The 12382-nt window shown below is 44.3% G+C and overlaps 1 long non-coding RNA gene across 3 annotated transcripts in view; it reads right to left on the reverse strand.

The window, feature by feature from the left end:
* LOC121103415 overlaps positions 1-12382 on the reverse strand; it is a 72668-nt gene that overhangs the window by 9352 nt on the left and 50934 nt on the right. For 2 of the 3 annotated variants that reach the window (XR_005835590.1, XR_005835588.1), the window contains exons 2-3: positions 2568-2713; positions 1848-1927 (exon numbers count right to left, since the gene is read on the reverse strand). This is a non-coding gene — a long non-coding RNA (uncharacterized LOC121103415). Of the gene's footprint in view, positions 1-1835; positions 1928-2567; positions 2714-12382 lie in introns of all 3 variants that reach the window. The other variant, XR_005835589.1, reaches the window with a different exon arrangement.

A 12382-nucleotide genomic window follows, 5' to 3' on the forward strand; every position in this document is an offset into this window, starting at 1 on the left:
TGTACCTTTAAATACTTGGGGAATTGTAGATACAGCACAAACAGAAGTCAGAAACAAGGCAGATGACTTGAAAAAAAGTCTGGGTTTTCCTGCATTTTATTTTACTACCCTGTTGATTTCAACAACTCCAACTCAAAACCAGAAACAAAAACGTGCTTGGTATTTTCTTTCCTTGCTAACACATCAGCGGAGACAGTTTTAAAAGCACACATCTTAGAATTGGCCAAGGAAACTTTTCCTATTTGTGACTTATACTAATAAAAATAAGTCTGCCTGTCACTTATTCTAAAAAATACAAATGGTATTATTAGACCAAGGAAGCCTGAAATTACAGTTTCACAGCTCCATCTCCTAAATCAGAGGTCAGGTGACCAAGTCCAGCTGCCATCTGTTTTTGTAAATAAAGTTTTATTGAAACATAGCCATGCCTATTTGTTTCCATATTGTCTATAGCAGAGGTAAACAGTTCTGACAGAGACTGTGTGGCCTGCAAAGCCTAAAATATATACTTGCTAACCCTTTACCAAAAAAGCTTGCTGGCCCCTAAATCATGCATTTTAAGTAGAGTTCATCAACAGCCAGAAGATTTGTTCATTCTATAATGAAAGACGTGATGCCATGGAAAAATTACAAATTCGTGAGTCAGATAAAGCAACAGAAAAGATACGTGACCCCTCTTTAGTGCTCCCTCTATGCCTGGCAGTAGCTAAGTGTCTAATGAGCAGAACCTCACTCAATCTTCATAACAAGCCTGTACAGTAGGAGCATTCCCATTTTACAGATGCAGAAACTGAGGCTCAGAGAGGTCAAGTAAGTGGATTAAGGCCACACAGTGGAAAACAGGGAAGCCAGAACTTACGCCCAGATCCAAAGCTCTTGCTACTGACCCTTCCACCTGCTGCCTCCAGGTTTCAGAGCCAGCTTTGTTCCTTCCCAGCCAAGCAGGGAGAGTAATTCGAGCCCTCACTCTGGCTCAGGGTAACTTCAGGAGCAAATGAGTACTAATGGATGTCACTGCCAACTCCAAAGCATCCCCTTTTCTCATTTGCCCTTCCCCTTTTCCCACTTTTCTTTTCTTTCCAAAGATAAAGAGCAAGCCTGTCCCCCCCTCCCCTCCCACACACAAAGCCCTGGGTGTTGTATGCCAAGGAGGGGCGGATTAAAGCAATGGAACAGATAGGAAATCAATATGTAGATGGGTGAAGTTTTTTTTTTTTTTCCAAGTTTGCACATCAAAGTCACTTTGGCCAATTGTCAAAATGTCAAGTGCGGGTTTTCTCTCCTTTTTTCTCTTGGTCCCCTTCTCAGCTTCCTTGCATTTCATGGTGTGTGCTGTTTTTGTTGGCCCTGGCTCCTACGGAGGGAGAAATCCACTGGTTTCATTAGCTCTTTGAAAAACGAGGTGGGACGAAGTTGGTGAGGTGACAAGGTCACCAAGAGTCATTTATCACTTTCGATGAGGCATAATAAACTCCTTGAAGCTGGACTCTAATTTAATTGTCTTCTACTTAATTGAGGAGAAGGAGGCCAGTTTCAAGGTACTGACTGAAGGTGTTTTTTACTGAAACACAGACAGTTCTTATTTGTATCCTGTAGGCGACAGAAAAACTAGCTTCTGGTTAGGCTGTCTGTCTCGCATTCAACACGATCTTTATTTTGTGTCTAGCAGAGTCTAGATTTTCCTCCCCAAACTGATTCATCCCCTTTCAGTAAATGGCACCGCCATCCACTCCACCAAAAATAAAGGAGTCAACCTTGATCCTTCCCCAAAGCTGACCATGTCTCACCATCCCCGGTGAGAACTTCCCCTGATTCATGCCACCAGCAACGCTCACCTGAGTACCTACCAAGCATTCTCGATGTTTCCTTGTTTCCACTTTTACCCTCCAACATTCTCGGTTCACCCAGCAGCCCGAGTGTGGAAAATCTAAATCAGATGATACCACTTGAATTAGTTATCTATTGCTGCAGAACAAATTACTCCAAAATTTGGCAGCTTAAGATAAAAAAATAAACATTAATTATCTCACACAGTTTCTGAGGATCAGGAATTTGAGAACAGCTTAGCTAAGCCGTTCTGATTCAGAGTCTCATGTGAGGCCGCAGTTGGTATGGTGGGCTGGGCTGCTATCATCCGAAGGCTGGACTGAAGCCGCAGGACCCACTTCCAAGGCACACTCACAGGGCTGGGGGCTGGGGACCTCCGTTTCTCACCATGTAGACCTCTCCTAAAGCTGCTTGAATATCCTCATAGTGTGGCAGCTGACCTCCTCCAGAGTGAGTGAACCCAGAGACAGCAAGGTGACAGCTTCAATGTCTTTAATTGCCTTGCCTTAGAAGTTACCTATGCCATTTCCACATAGCCTGTTAGTTACATGCCAGTCTTTTATTCAGTGTGGAAGGGAATAAATACCAGGGAGTAAGGATCACTGGGGGTCACCTTGGACACTGGCTATCAGATGAGTTCCTTGCTTAAAACCATCCAATAGCTTCCTACTAGAATTAGAACAAAATCCCAACTTGTTATTATGGTTTACCAAGCCCTGTGCAACCTGGCCTCTACTTACCTCCCCATTACATTGGCTCCAGCTACTGTGAACTTCTTTCTGATGTCAAGCACATTCCTGCCTCAGGGCCTTTTCACTTGCAATTCCCTCTGCCTGGGAGGTTCTTCTTCCAGATTTTCACATGACTGGTTGCCTGTCATTCAGGTCTAAAAGCAAATGTCAGCTCATGAGAAGCCTGTCCCACATACCCTGGGACGCTAACTAGAGTTGTCTTCCCTGTACCCATCCACCTATTGAGGATTCAAGAAGGAAACCTACTACATGTCAAATTTGGTTTAAAGCATATCCTGGTCTGATCATTTAATTGGAATGTACTCTTCTAAGTAGAGCTGAGATGTTTGGGTGTCTTCCCCTCCTCCATGTCTCTCTGAGCCTCTCTCACCAGACTCTCCAATGAATTGACAGCCCCCCAAAATTGCACAACCTCTGGGAGCCAAGTGGATAGCCATAAGCAGATTCCTTTCCCTAATCCAGACGAATCTAATCCTTTTGAACTCCTTGCGTGCTCTTACAGCGCACACTGGTACATTGGGGCCATGCAAAGCACTTCATAACTTCACAGAACTCTCACAACAGACACATTCGAGTCTCATCTCCACTTCATGAAAGAAGAAACTGAGGCTTGCCTGAGAGTCTCCATCAATTAAATGGCAGGAGCCAGAATTCAAATCCTGCTTTTACTACAAAGTCTACAGTCTTCACATTCCATTATATTACCTCTCTCAAGGTTTACAAAGGCACTGTATGTAGTCATGGTAATCCACTGCATTTCTCTAGTCAGTTTTATATTAATACCGCCCCCGACTCACAATAGCGTTGACTTATGATTTTTTTTTTTACTTTACGATTTTTCAATTTTATGTCAGTATGTATGTGATAGGCATTCCGTGGAAACTGTACTTCGAATTTTGATATTTTGATATTTTCCCAGTACCTCCCTCTCCTGAGATGCTGGACAGCTGCAGTGACTCTCCGCTCTCACTCAGCCACGGGACCACAAGGGTCAGTCACTGATATAGTTGCAGCAATTCTGTACCCAGACAACCATTCTTCTTTCACTTTTGGTACAGTAGTCAATACATTACATGAGATATTCAACACTTTATTATAAAATAGGCTCTGGGTGAGATGATTTTGCCCAACTGCAGGCTAGTGTAAGTGTTCTGAGCATGTCCAGGGTAGGCTAGGCTGAGCTACAGCGTTCCGTAGGTGGGGCGTATTACACGCATTTTCAGGTTCCAGTATTTTCAACCTCTGATGGGTTAGTCGGTATGTAATCCCATCGTTGTTGTGGAAGACCTGCATATGAGGGTTTTTTGGGGGTTTTTTTTCCCCTTAACAAACAATACTTATCAAACACCTGCTCTGCAGCCCGCACTCTTCTAGTCACTATGGGGATCCCGAGATGCCTGACAACTCCAGCCCTCAAGAGGCTTACAGTTACACATTGCTTCAGCCATATCCCTAATATTTGCGAAGAGTGACCACATTACTGAGATGGGTTAGAGCAGCCTGGGGAGGGGCATTTAAGGTCAGAAGGCAAATAGAGTTTGAATCAAGCCTTGAAGAACAAGCAGGACATATGCAGCAGAAGGGAGGTGGGCAGGTACTGTAGGGAGAAGGACACGCTCTTGTGAAGAGACAGAAAACGGCAGAAAATCATGAGGTGGCCAGGTTGCAAGAAGCTGAGGCTACTTGCATGAATGTAAAAACAAAATCTGACATACAAACAGAAGGACGTGTGAGGATAATTAACTGACTAACTGGGCAGGTGTCAATAAATATCTGTTGAGGGAAGAAGGAATGAGACATGATTAAGAGCTAGTACTTTCCCAAGAAAATGTCATTGGATAATGAGCCTTAACCCTATTTGCCTGCTCTTAAGTAACCCAGATATAAACTTGAAGAAACTGAAGAGCCTCGTGTTTTCAATCAGTTATGTATTTGGGGTCAGATACACAGGGACCCAGCTTCTTGCAAATTTTTCTGTCCCGGCACAGTCCAGGAGAACAGACTCCTGCATGCTCAGGACTATGGACAGAGTCCGAAAGAGGTGGTGTCTAACTCTGGCTCAGACACTTCCGGGTTGAATGATAATGATCAAGGTAAACAGCTTTTCTAAGCTCATCCATAAAATATGGATAAAAGTACCATATTCACTGGGCCGTTGTGGGGATTCGTTTAGGTAACATCCGTATTTTATAGGTCCTCTGATACTAACTTTCTCTCCCTAACCCTGACCTTTTATTCCATAAGGCAGATGGTTTAGATTGAGATAGGAGGGGAGGAAGGACACGGGCACAGCAGGTGGGGGTGACCTCACAAACAGGCATTATGGTGGACATCCATTATTTTGGCCGCCCAGAAAAGCAACACCCCTCCTTTCCTGGCTCTGCTTCATGCCCCTATCCTAATCATGTGACAGATCCCACCTTCCTGACCACAGTGCTTATGGGAGGAGCTTATCCTCAACCAAACTGGGCCAACCACAGGGCCCAACCTCTTGGCTACAACCATTAGGCCAGAGATGAGTGGCTGATACAAACCAGGACGATCAGAACTCTTTCCTGGATTTCTTGAACCTGGGACCAGGAAGAGTGGCTGAGTTTCAATTTCCGTCCTCTGATATCCCCTGTCCTGAACAGGAAGTCGTTCCACAGTAACAGCAAGTCTGAATATTCGCATCTAGAGTAGAGATGAGACGGAGTAGGGACCACCTGAGAAACACTTTGGTTCCAAGGTCCCCCTGTGCCAGGTATCCAGCCATCCCTCCCTTCCTAGATTTGTGAGTCAAGAAACTCCCCCTTTCTGCCTAAACAAATCTGAGCTGGGTTTCTGCCATTCGCAACCCAAAGAACCCTACACCAGAGCAAAGAAGGAAATGAGCTCGTCATGTCTGAAGAGCAGCAAAAAGACAAACTTTGCTGGAACAAGAGGTTTATTTTACAGAATTGTGAGGTCAGAACTGAATTAAGAGTGGTGTTAATGCCACACAAGGACTCACCGAGGCTTCTGAGCATGGAAGCAACTTGGCGAAAGGAATCGCTGAGGATGAGTAAAGGGGAAATGAGACATCGGTGATGAGTAAGAGCAGGTAGAGGCTGGAGGCAGGGAGACTGGCTGGGAGGCTGCTGGAAGTAGGGCAGAGAGTAGGTTACACTGTATCAACCTTCAACAAGCAGTGGAGAGTCAACAGCTTCACCTTGTTGGCACACCAACCCTGAAAGCTGCCTCCACCTTTGGAATTTTACTTGACAATGGCCTCATTAGGGAAAAGCTCTATCGACAGTCACATCAATAACTAGATGTGTAATTAACTTAGATTCCCACCCCTCCCCCAGGGGGTGGCAGTGGGGCGGGCCGAGAATACAAGAGCTCCCTATCATAGTCAAAGCTTTTATGGATGTGTCTTCCTCCAGCGGGTGCCACACTGACAGCATGGCTAAATGTGGCTTAATTTGACAATCCCAACAATCCATTGTTAACGACATGCCATTGTTGTAATTTGCATTTGGTAAATGCAATTTTTTGGCTGTTTGCTCTCCCCTAGCTTTCTCTTCTGGGTTCCTGGCCCACCGTGTTCCTTGGGGGGGCAACACCACAAATACCATCTCTGCTATTGGGACACAACAGTTAAATAATGTGAAATTGCACTGATGCCAGTGAAATAAAAGTGAGTTTTACAAAACCGAGTTCCTTCCCTGAACATAATAACAGTAAATTTCTAGGGTCCTATAGTGTAATATCCATTAGATTTATTATGTTGCAATTCCCAGTCCCACTAGTTCTGCCTGAGGGTGAGTATATTACATTTCATCACAGTTTCATTTTCTCCTACAGATGAGAAATGGGAATGCGATTGCAGTTATGTAGCATGCATGTGTTAAATCTGATCTCTAATAAAATCAAACACATCACAACTCAAAGCACTTTAGCGCAGTGTCGGCAAAATGAAACACCATCTGTCATCGTGTAGAGATCGCCTTATTATAACACAAAATCAAACTACTCAGTGTGAACATTGTCACTTAATAAATGGGTAAATGAAAACTGATAATTATGATCTTATTTATTTTAAATGATTACTTAAAGCCACCAAAAGTGCAACATAATTTGTCAATTAGATGCTCTGGACCCCATAACCGCAGACAGAGCAAACACCCCTCCGTAAAAATGGTAAACAGACTTGACGAGAAACAAAAGAGAGGGACTGAAGGCAACTTTCAAGAATGGCCAGAAGTGAAGACGAGGAAGGGAGCTCAAGGTGCAAGAAATCGTGGCCAGTCCTGATTGGGTGATTACGGTTGCTACGCGAGGATCGCCCAGGATTTTCACTAGGAAAAAAAAAAAAATGACACTTTCCAAGGTGCTGGAAGACGTGGAGGCAGACTGGCGGCCCTGCCTCGGTTCCCACGAGGCACATGTAAAGTCATGATGTTGTTTCCAGCCACTGCGGACAGTAGGCTCTCACTTGGTTTTCATCTTTCATTTGAATAGAACGCTATTAGTCTAGGGGTAGTCATTTCTGAAAACAGATATTAAGGTAGGTAGGAAATACACATTTTGGGAGAGAGGAGTGTAAAAGTTGAAGGAAATTAAGGGTACTGGCTCTTGTGAATCTGCCATAATAGGAAGGAGGGCTTTGCTCTTCTCTGGAAAAGAGAAAATGGAAACATCTAAATGATTCGCTGTGGGGGCACCTGGGTGGCACAGCGGTTAAGCGTCTGCCTTCGGCTCAGGGCGTGATCCCGGCGCTGTGGGATCGAGCCCCACATCAGGCTCCTCTGCTATGAGCCTGCTTCTTCCTCTCCCACTCCCCCTGCTTGTGTTCCCTCTCTCGCTGGCTGTCTCTATCTCTGTCGAATAAATAAATAAAATCTTTAAATAAATAAATAAATAAATGATTCGCTGTGATTGTAGATACACGGCGATGTCTCTTCCTAATGCTTTTACCTATAATCCTGATTATCTGCCCTGATGAAATCGCAACCATTCCTGGGATCTTGTGAGATGTAACAAGAGTCTGCAAGCCCAAGAAGATACGGAAACCCTTGCTGTCCCCACGCTAAGAAGTTTGACGTATGTGTACTATGCAGGGATTAACAGTTCTGGACTCTTCCTTTGGCATGACATGCAGTTTTTTTTTTTCAAAGAATCTTTCAAACACTACAAATTCTTAGTGCCCGAGAAATTGATGGAAGAGTTTACAGGTCTCTCTAGGTTTCTCAGACTTCCTCCCTCCCACCCCCCACCAAGACCTGGAAACGATATCTTATGTGTCAGGGAAATAAACTGAGTCTGAAAAAAAAAATAGAGTCTACTGCCATTTTTCTATGCTGCCCCCCGCCCCAGCACTTTAAAGGGTGTTTTGATGGAGTTTTACTCTCCATCCCAAATGATTTAGTTTTCTAATTTCAAGAAAATGTTATTACAAGGTGGTTTTATCTCTAATATTCAATTAGGTAAATATATTTGGAGCTCTTGCTATATTTAAATCAACGAGGTGATTTAAATAAATAAGCAGTTTGCATTCACATGTAATTTGCAACCCAGTTAGAGAAAACTTGTAACAATGATTAGAATTTGTGGTGAGTGAAGGTAAAGTTACATTCAAAAGAAATCAATCTTTGTAGCAGTTTAAAGGTAGGAAGTATGGCATCTGGGAAGGACTTTGAAGGACTCAAGAGGTAAAGAGGATGAGGCAGAAGGAGAGGTATGGTAGGCAGATGGTAGCCAGATGGCCTTGTGGTATAAAAAAGTATTTGTCTGCTCTTTGTTTCAGGTTCCTGGCATAGAGCTCCAGACTTGAGCTGACATAGTCACCAGAAAGACCAATTACATGAATAGAGAGGGTCGGAACTTTGAGCCAACGTAGAACGTTGGACATCCAAGGAGTAGAGGAAGCTGAAGACTGAGTTCAATCACGTGTCCAATGATTTAATCAAGTATGACAGCATAACAAAACCCCAATAAAAACTCTGACCATGGAAGTTCGATGGAGCTTCCTGGTTGGTGAACATATGGATGTGCTGGAAGGGTGACATATCCTTGATTCCACAGGGTGAGGGCATGAAAGTTCTGCACTCCCTCTCATACCTCATCTTGTGTGTATCCTTCATAATAAAGGTGATTGGAAAGATTGCTTTTTCTAAGTTCTGTGAGTCATCTTAGTGAATTACTGAACCTAAGGAGATGCTAGAAAACTCCGAGTTTAAGCCAGTCAGTCAAAAGGGTGGTGGCCCAGGACCTCACTTTCAGCTAGCATCTGAAGTAGAATCAGTCGTACAGAGAATTTTCCCCTTAATTTATAGAAAATATTCCCGGTGGGCCTGACCTGTTCAGGTGATCCCTTACAAGGAGTGAGGCTCTAAGTGGCAAGAGAGGTGGAAGCATCAGAGGGATTCAACAGGAGGGACATTCTCCATTGCTGGCTTTGAAGATGAAGCAGGTCATGTGGAAGGAATATGGCAGCCTCTAGAAGAACAGTCCCAGCTGACAGCCAGCAAAGAAATGGGGACCTCAGTCCTACAACTTCAAGAAACTGAATTCTGTCACAACCATGTGGCCTTGGAACAGTACCTTGAGCTCAGGATGAAAGCCTGGCTGACACCTTGATTGCAGGCTTATGAAACTCTGAGCTGAGAACCAAACTGTGCCACACCCTCTGAGTACAGAAGCCTGAGTGAATAAGTAGGTTTTGCTTTAAGTCACTAAGTTTGTGGTACTATGTCACACAGCAATAGGAAACTAATAAAAGAGGGCCTTGTGATGAAAATGTCATGAACCTCATTGTCATTCTGTACAGCCATAGTGTTTTGTGTGCTCAGCTTCTCTGATTATCTGGGAGTGACTCCATTACCACCTGTCCACCCAGTCCTCACAGCCATCATGGAAGCAGCCATTTTGGAAATGTGGCTTGCCCCCTTGGACACAGCTGATTTGTCCAGAAGTGAGACCTACACTGGCCAGTTATAGAATGCTTCTCTGGAACTTTCAGACTTGAGACCCACTGCGAGAAACTCCTGCGGTGAGAGAACAGAATGAAGTCAACACAGAGAGAAGCAAGGACAAGAAATGTTGTGGCCATATTTGAGGCTCCAGTTCCAGTTGATTCTTAGGTCCAGATACAACCCATCTTTAGGTTCTGAGAGATACTCAAGTGTCTTTTACAATAAATTCCTTTTTGTTTAAGCCAAATCAAGTTGGGTTCTGACTATTATAATGAAAACAGTCTTACCTAATGCAACTGTATTAGTAAAAATTCATCATTTTCTGATTCCTACTAGGCCAAGCCTAAATTCTGCCTGTCCTAAGATAATGTCTCTCCTCCCAGAGTATTTTCATGAATACTTCACAGATAGTGTGTTGGACTCCCCAGACACAAATCTAAAACAAGGCCTCTATTTTTGTCTTTTGGATGTTGTTTCCACAGGATGCCAAAATCACTGATTTATTTGATTAATTCAGAAAAGCTGTTAATTACATTTAAATCTGTTAAAACATAATTTCGCCAAAGTTGGTGCATTGAACTGGCCTTGCAGATAAGCTACAAACATGTTGTTAAAACAAAGATTTGCCTGAGTTACCACACAGCCAAGCCTTCACAGGATGAAAAATGAAGGCACTTCATTGTTTCTAAGGGCTGCACTTCCTCTATCTTTCCCTCATCAGCCCAAAACACTGAACACGGTTACTTCTCCCAGACTCCCTCCATTAAGTAGGGGGTGCTAGCCAGCATCTCCCTTCTTTCATCTCTGATCATGTCTATGAAAGCCCGGGAGAAGTTCAAGACAATTGTAGAGAGTCAGAGAAAACACTGGGTGTTGGATGAAACTTGGCATTTCAGGCCTCCTTCCCATTTTCAGATGAAAATCAAATAGAAGTGCCACAGTCACGGAAGGAGGTGCAGAGCAGTACTTTCCCTGTTGCAACAGATCAAAAAACAATACTCAACTTGTCTTCAGAAAAAGGAGCTCCAGTAGCTGCAAATCTGAGAGGTTCATCAGCATTAAGCGGTGGCCTCCCTGACCCAGGACTCCAGGAATGGCTTCTGGATTGGTTCCTCCCTCCCTCCCCTCTTTTGTGCAGTTTTATTCTCAGTTGTCCTTTCACATGTCGACTCCAGACCAGTCCAGATATTATCCACAGAGCTTCGAATCTGGCAAAAAGAGAGATTCTCTTTTTCTCCAACTGTTCAACAAAAGCACACACTCAAATACCAGTGGCCATCCCAAGTCACATCCCATTGCACAGGATTTAAGAAAGCGTCACTCCATCCACCTGAAATTCTGCCTCAAGTCACTCTTGCTAGTCTTCCAGCCATGACCCCACTTCATATCCCAGGATATAGACTAGGCCTCCTTGTCCTGGCCACCTGCCTTGGGGACCTTCATTCACTCAAGACATGAATGATCCTGCCTAGTTTTTGCTAATTTTGTCCCAGAGACTGGCCTGGAACCCCAGTCCCTTGTTGGGCCATGTGTGGACAGACTTCCGTGACATCAACATGGATGTCAGTCAGCATATTACATATTCCTGAACTCTCTGCTATCATGTTCCACTTGCCTGTTCTTCCATCTCTTGTTATTTCCTGCTGAACCATCAAAGTCTATCCCTAAATCCAGACTATGACCTGTTTTCTATTGGCTAAGATCTGGTTGCTGGGCATAACACTCTTCAATTACTCCCAGCTATGTCTGATTTAAAAAAAAAAAAAAAAAGCCTGTCTGTAGGGGGTATTTTTATATTTGCCACCAGCAGCAAACTCCCTTTTCTATAATACCTCAATTTGCCTCTTGGGAAACTACCCCCTGTCAGTCCTTTGGCTTGTTTGCCCTCAGATCCACTCACCTTTCCCTTGATCTATTCCGTATTTCAGGAGAGCTGATCCCTACAAGCTGCATTTCCCAGGCCCCAGTTTCTGCTGGTTTCCAAGTGGATTAGCTAATGAGAGGCAGTGACAGGAGGCTGGAGTAGGGGAGAAAGGAGGCGGGCAGGAGATTTCTCTCTTTCCCTCTCTGCCTTGCGTGTTGTCACCAGCAAGGCGGGGGTGTCCTTCTACATGGCTTCAGTTCCTGTGGCTCCTACTTCAACCAGGTGGACCTAACCCCAGAGTTCTGGGAACGCTGCTTCTTCCTCCCTCCGTCCCTCTTGCCAAGCTGCAGTGGCAACATCCTGCTGCTATTAATCTCAGGAACGCTTCACCATCCCCACTTGGCTATGCCACTCTGCCATCACATGTGTAACCAATCTCCTGCATTAAATTACCTCTGCTTTAAATACTCAAAGTGGTTTCAGCTTTGCTAGTTGGGCCCTAGCTGATCCCACACTTTCCCCCCCTCTCAGTCTGTTTGCTTCCAGTTGACTCCACCCCCAGCTGCAAAGGTGGACATGTGACTTAGATGTGGCCAATCAGAACATCTCATCCTCAGGGCCTCAGGTGATTGGCTCTGAAATTTGCATATGACACAATCACAGCCAATAATAAACACCATCAGGAATGATGCTGGCACTATCAGGAAAGAGACAGAGCCTCCTCTTTCTCATGGACCAGCATGCAAGCCCAGATGCACTATCAGGCATTTTGCTGCCTTACGGAGAGAGCCCTGCCCGAGAAAGAAGCCAACATGGATGATACCAGTGTTGAGAGACAGAAGGAGGAAAACTGTGTCTTGATAATATCTGGAGTTGGTATCTTGAGGTCCTGGAGTATGAAGACAAAAGAAACTGCCTGATGAGGGAGGGGGTAGAGAAGGCTATATCAATGTCAATCTCTCTCTCTCTCTGCCTACTTACCTATGGTTTTTTTTTTTTTT

The sequence above is a fragment of the Ursus maritimus genome, unplaced genomic scaffold (genome assembly GCF_017311325.1).
Source record: "Ursus maritimus isolate PB19 unplaced genomic scaffold, ASM1731132v1 scaffold_19, whole genome shotgun sequence".
Lineage (NCBI taxonomy): Eukaryota > Metazoa > Chordata > Mammalia > Carnivora > Ursidae > Ursus > Ursus maritimus.